At 44.7% G+C, this 6,000-nt stretch overlaps 1 non-coding gene across 1 annotated transcript; it reads left to right on the top strand.

Moving 5' to 3' along the window:
- The first annotated feature begins 3,174 nt into the window (after nt 1-3,174).
- LOC128575764 (U6 spliceosomal RNA) lies at nt 3,175-3,281 on the top strand. Its single transcript, XR_008377157.1, has one exon. It is a non-coding gene; the product is annotated as a U6 spliceosomal RNA (small nuclear RNA).
- Nucleotides 3,282-6,000: the final 2,719 nt, after the last annotated feature.

Raw genomic sequence — 6,000 nt, 5'->3', positions numbered from 1 at the left:
GCAATAGTAAGTGCTCAGTAAATGATTTCTGTTATTTAAACCATGTTAACAAGCCACACCTAGAGTATAGATTAGTATAATTTAATTAATTAATTTATTTATTTATTTTGAGACAGAGTCTCACTCAGTCGCCCTAGGGTTGAGTGTTGTGCCATTCTAGCTCACAGCAACCTCAAACTCTTGGGCTTAAGTGATTCTCTTGCCTCAGACTCCCGAGTAGCTGGAATTACAGGTGCCCGCCACAGCATCCAGCTATTTTTAGAGATGAGGTCTCGCTCTAGCTCAGGCTGGTCTGGAACCCATGAGCTAAGGCAATCCAGAGTGCTAGGATTATAGGTGCGAGCCACCACCCCAGTCCAACCTCAAACTCCTGAGCCCAAGCAATCCTCTTGCCTCAGCCTCCTGAGTAGCTGGGACTACAGGCACCTGCCACAATGCACAACTGTTTTTAGAGATGGGGGTTTTGCACTTGCTCAGGCTGGTCTCAAACTCCTGAGCTCAGGTGATCCACCCACCTCAGCCTCCCAGAGTGCTGGGATTATAGGCATGTTCCACCCACCTGGCCTAGTCAGATTTTAAAAGTGATAGAAGGAATTGGTAAAATATGAAATCTTCAGGCCAGGTGTGGTGTCTCACGCCTATAATCCTAGCACTCTAGGAACCTGAGGCAGATGGATTGTTTGAGCTCAGAAGTTTGAAACCAGCCTGAGCAAGAGCAAGACCCCATCTCTACTAAAAATAGAAAAAACTAGCTGGGCATAGTGGCATATGCCTGTAGTCCCAGCTACTTGCGAGGCTGAGGCATGAGGATCTCTCAAACCCAAAAGTTTGAGGTTTCTGTGAGCTATGGCACCTTGGCACTCTACTTCAGGGTGACAGAGCGAGACTCTGTCTCAAAAAAAAAAAAAAACACATCTTCCCAGTAGGAGGACTTAAAGTAATATGGAGTGCACATCTTGATGCCTCAAGAGATGGTAAATCATCAGGGAAAAAATAGCCAGAGTTTGGGGACATTGAGATAGGCAGAAGAGGAAGAGGGGGGAAAGAATCTAGCCTCTGATTGGCCCACAGCATCCACGGCCCATGATGGACAGAGGCTGTGCAACTGTAAAGCTGTTGAGCACAAAATCCATCCGCTTTCCCCACTGGACACTGTGGTGCTTTTTTAAAACTGACCTGGAGGCAACTTACTCCATTTAGTCATCAAATATTTAATTCCTATCTTTTTTTTTAATAGCAAGAAACTTAAACATGGTTCTTTTATCCAACAAGTATTTACTAGCCTGATTTGGGTTGATAGTTGCACTCAAAGATCGTAATGTAGCCACATAAGTTATTAAAATCAAGGAAGATACTGGATGTATCATTTAGTTGACAAAGAAGATGTTTAACCACTTGTTTTTTGTGCTTTCCTATGTAAATGCAGTATGTTGCTGAAAATTATGCCTATGGCCAGGTGTGATGGTTCATGCCTGTAATCCTAACACTCTGAGAGGCTGAGGCAAGAGTATATACCTTGAGGGTGGTACCTGTGGCTCAGCGAGTAGTGCACCAGCCCCACATACCTAGGGTGCTGGGTTCAAACCCGGCCCCAGCCAAACTGCAACACAAAAATAGCCGGCGTTGTGGCGGGCGCCTGTAGTCCCAGCTGCTCAGGAGGCTGAGGCAAGAGAATCGCCTAAGCCCAGGAGTTGGAAGTTGCTGTGAGCTGTGATGCTACAGCACTCTACTGAGGGCGACAAAGTGAAACTCTGTCTCAAAAAACAAACAAAAAAAAGAGTATATACCTTGAGTTCAGGAGTTTGAGACTACTTTGAGCAAGAATGAGTTTCTGTTAAAAATAGAAAAATTAGGCCAGGCACAGGGTGGATTGCTTAAGTTCAAGAGTTTGAGACCAGCCTGAGCAAGAGTGAGACTCCTCTAAAAAAATAACTGGGCACTGTGGCAGGCGCCTGTAGTCCCAGCTTCAGGAGGCTGAGACAAAAGGATTCCTTGAAACCAGGAGTTTGAGATTTCTGTGGGTTAGGCTGATGCCATAGCACTGTAGCCTGGACAACAGAATGAGACTCTGTTGCAAAAAAAAAAACAAAAAAACTCTTATTAAGATATTTAAAATATCTCGTTAAAATATCTTGTCTATCTTGTTGTCTATCTTGTTAAGACATTGATTCTCAAACCTGAGTGTTTCTTAAGAATCTACCCACCCTTGAGACCCTGATGCAGTAGCTTGGAGTCAGGAGTCTGCATTGCTAACAGGCAGGCAGGGAGGTGTAATCCTGAGACCAAACTTAGAAAACCATGGGTATTAGGGGTTCAAGCCTAGGTCTTTCAAAGATACAAAAGTATTCACAGATGGTGGTATAGAGGATATAGTATAATATAGAGGACATAGTATTGTTAAGAACAGGGACTCAGGGTTACTACCTGTGGGATGTTGGGCAAATCATTCAACCTTGCTGAATCCTACAAGTCTCCTGTAAAATGGAGATAATGATACCTACATCACAGGACTGTTGTAAAGATTAAATAGTTACATGTAGAGTGCCTAGAACAGTTCTTGCCACAGAGTAAGAGCAGTATGTTTGCAATGATACATGAAGCTATGGTTTCTTTAACTTGATCACAGATTAAGGCAGTTTGTGTTTCAGACAATGACTACAAGCCTCAGAAGGGGAAGAGAACATTTTGTCTGTAGTCATCAAGAAAGTTCTTGTTAGAGAACGTGACTTTAACTGGAACTAGAAGTACTGTTAGCATTTAGTTTAGTGAAGAAAAGGAAGACGTTACAGGCTAAAGGAACAGCTTTGGGGAAGAGCAGTTGGGAATTTCCTGTCAAATCTGGGGAGAGAGGAGGAATCTGGTCTGAATTGCTGGCTGGGTAGTCTCTTTTATACAACAAAGAGGGTTGCACTAGAGTCTAAGGAGATCCTTCTGGTGGCAAACATCCTCTTGTGATTCTTTGAAATAGGGAAGTCAGGGGATGAAACTGCTTGTGGTTGAGACACAATGAAAATGAGGTGATAGGGTCATCCAAAATAAAGCCCCAACAAGTTGGAAATGTGATATTGAGGCTTTAGAAAGAGAGATGAATGGAAGATACTGGTTTGGGATATGAAGATGATTAAGGCTCAGAATGCCAAGGCAAGAGAAACAGACAAAGCCAGAGAAGTGAAGGTGCTCACTTCAGCAGCACATATACTAAAATTGGAAAGATACAGAGAAGATTAGCATGGCCCCTGCACAAGGATGATACGCAAATTCGTGAAGCGTTCCATATTTTTGATCTAAACATAGACCTGCCATTCAATCCTTCAATTCTTCTATTAGGTATATATCCAGAGGACCAAAAATCACTTTAAAAAAAGATATTTGCACCAGAACGTTTATTGTAGCCCAATTCATAATTGCTAACTCATGGAAGAAGCCCAAATGCCCATCGACCCATGAATGGATTAATAAATTGTGGTATACATATACCATGGAATATTATGCAGCCTTAAAAAAGATGGGGACTTTACCTCTTTCATGTTTACATGGATGAAGCTGGAACATATTCTTCTTAGTAAAGTATCTCAAGAATGGAAGAAAAAGTATCCAATGTACTCAGCCTTACTATGAAACTAATCTATAAGCACCCACACTTTCATATAAAAGCTAGAACCCAGCTATAGCTCAAGATGAAGGGGAAAGAGGAGAGGGAGAGGAGGGGTGGGGGGAGGATTAGTAGAGGGAGGGAAATTGGTGGGACCACACCTACAGTGCATTTTACAAGCGTACATGTTAAATCTACTAAGGGTAGAATATAAATGTCTTTTTTTTTTTTTGTAGAGACAGTCTCACTGTACCGCCCTCGGGTAGAGTGCTGTGGCGTCACACGGCTCACAGCAACCTCTAACTCTTGGGCTTACGCCATTCTCCTGCCTCAGCCTCCCAAGCAGCTGGGACCACAGGCGCCCGCCACAACGCCCAGCTATTTTTTTGTTGCAGTTTGGCCAGGGCTGGGTTTGAACCTGCCACCCTCGGCATATGGGGCTGGCGCCCTACTCACTGAGCCACAGGCGCCGCCCTCTTTTTTTTTTCTTTTGAGACAGAGCCTCAAGCTGTCACCCTGGGTAGAGTGTTGTGGCATCACAGATCACAGCAACTTCTAACTCCTGGGCTCAAGCGATTCTCCTGCCTCCACCTCCCAAGTAGGTGGGACTACAGGCACTGGCCACAATGCCCGGCTATTTTTTTGGTTGCAGCCGTCATTGTTGTTTGGCGGGCCTGGGCTGGATTCAAACCCATCAGCTCAGGTGTATGTGGCTGGTGCCTCAGCAGCTTGAGCCACAGGTGTGGAGCTGAATATAAATGTCTTAACACAATAACTAAGAAAATGCGGCAAAGGCTATGTTAACCAGTTTGATGAAAGTATTTCAAATTGTATATAAAACCAGCACATTGTACCCCATAATTGCATTAATGTACACAGCTACGATTTAGCAAAAAAAAAAAAAAAAAAAAAGAAGCCAGAGAAGTAAAGGAAAGGGCTTGAGAGAGCGTGAGATTAGGGGCTCTGGTGGCTTTTTCCCTTTTGCATCTTCCCCACTCTGATTTTACAGCCTTCAAGGATCCTCTGGTGGTGTGCAGGCTCTCTTAGAGAGGGCTGAGCCAGCTGGAAAGTAAACTCCTCCTGAGAACATATTCTGGTGTGCTTTGGAACAAACCCTATAATTCAACTTCAGTGTAATACAAACCCTGTAAAAAGGTGAGCTCTACTCTTTCTCCCCTGGCTTGTTTTTTGTTTTGTTTTGTTCTATTCTGTTTTGTTTTTTGAGACAGACTTTCACTTTGTTGCCATTGGTAGAATGCTGTGGCATCATAGCTTATAGGAACCTCAAACTCTTAGGCTCAAGCAATCCTCTTGCCTTAGCCTCCTGAGTAGGTGGGACTACAAGCACCTTCTATGATGCTCAACTAGTTTTCTTTTTTTTTTTTTTTTTTTAGTAGAGATGGAGTTTCACTCTTGCTCAGGCTGGTCTCCATCTCCTGAGCTCAGGCAATCCACCTGCCTCGGGCTCCCAGAGTGCTAGGATTACAGGCATGAGCCACTGTGCCTGGTCCTCTCGCTTGTTTTGAGCAATTCTGATGCTCCCCCAAATTCAAATTTTGATTGGCCAATCGCCAATGGGAAAATAATGTAACCAGCAATTCAATGAATCAATATAAGGTAATATAACTACTCATAGGTGCTGTATGAAGGGGAATATTATTCCTCCACCCACCAAAATTCATGTCATTCGGCTTAGTGCCCATAGCTCAGTGGTTAGGGTGCTGGCCACATACACTGAGGCTGGCAGGTTTAAACGTGACTGGCCCAGGCCAGCTAAAACAACAATGACAACTGCAACAACAACAACAGGGGCGATGCCTGTGGCTCAGTGGGTAAGGCGCTGGCTCCATATACCAAGGGTGGCGGGTTCCAACCTAGCCCCAGCCGAACTGCAACAACAACAACAAAAAAAATAGCCAGGTGTTGTGGCGGGGACCTGTAGTCCCAGCTGCTCGGGAGGCTGGGGCAATAGAATTGCCCAAGCCCAGGAGCTGGAGGTTGCTGTGAGCTGTGACGCCAAGACACTCTATTGAGGGCAATAAAGTGAGATTCTGTCTCTACAAAAACAACAACAAAAATAGCTGGGTGTTGGGCGGTGCCTGTGGCTCAAGGAGTAGGGCGCTGGTCCCATATGCTGGAGGTGGCGGGTTCAAACCCAGCCCCGGCCAAAAAAAACACACACACAAAAAAAAAATAGCTGGGTGTTGTGGCAGGTGCCTGTAGTCCCAGCTACTTGGGAGGCCGAGGCAAGAGGATTGCTTGAGTCCAAGAGTTTGAGGTTGCTGTGAGCTGTGACACTGTTGTGCCCAGATCTTGAAATCCCCCACAAAGACCACCGAGGAGCCGAAACCAATGCAAAAGCAAAAGAAGCCGTTTTATTGCAAGTTCAAACTTGGACTCCCTGGGTC

Source organism: Nycticebus coucang, chromosome 22, assembly GCF_027406575.1.
Source record: "Nycticebus coucang isolate mNycCou1 chromosome 22, mNycCou1.pri, whole genome shotgun sequence".
In the NCBI taxonomy this organism is placed as follows: Eukaryota; Metazoa; Chordata; class Mammalia; order Primates; family Lorisidae; genus Nycticebus; species Nycticebus coucang.
Note: the sequence above shows the minus strand (reverse complement) of the source record. Positions and strands in the feature narration are given on the sequence as shown.